General features: G+C 25.3%; 1 protein-coding gene across 1 annotated transcript in view; it reads right to left on the reverse strand.

Moving 5' to 3' along the window:
• The window catches only part of LOC106684729 (mitochondrial outer membrane protein SLC25A46), a 17,700-nt gene that overhangs the window by 988 nt on the left and 16,353 nt on the right, over nucleotides 1-359 (reverse strand). The gene's annotated exons all lie outside the window — the stretch shown is intronic.

A 359-nucleotide genomic window follows, 5' to 3' on the forward strand; every position in this document is an offset into this window, starting at 1 on the left:
AAAAAATAAATTCATTAGGATTTTCAGTTTTAGTAAGACATTTACAGGGATTGACCCATGTTATTTAAAGTTAAATTTGAACAAGAAAATAATTTTATTTAAAAATAAATTTTGTAAGATTAAAAGTAGGATATTTGATAAGGCCTTAAGAGTATCCTTAAATATTAAATTAATATGGTATGGCACCTGGTTGGTGGTAGCCAGGGTGAAGGGTTCACATTCCATTCCTCACACTACAGCAGAACATGCTGTCATAGATTATATCATTTATTACATTCAAAGTCATTTTTTTAAAGTTAACAATATTTTTAAATTCATAATGTTTATATTTTTTATAATTTTTTGAGGTTTATTACTTC

This window comes from Halyomorpha halys, unplaced genomic scaffold, assembly GCF_000696795.3.
Source record: "Halyomorpha halys isolate HHAL.00 unplaced genomic scaffold, Hhal_1.1 Scaffold607.1, whole genome shotgun sequence".
NCBI classification, from domain to species: domain Eukaryota; kingdom Metazoa; phylum Arthropoda; class Insecta; order Hemiptera; family Pentatomidae; genus Halyomorpha; species Halyomorpha halys.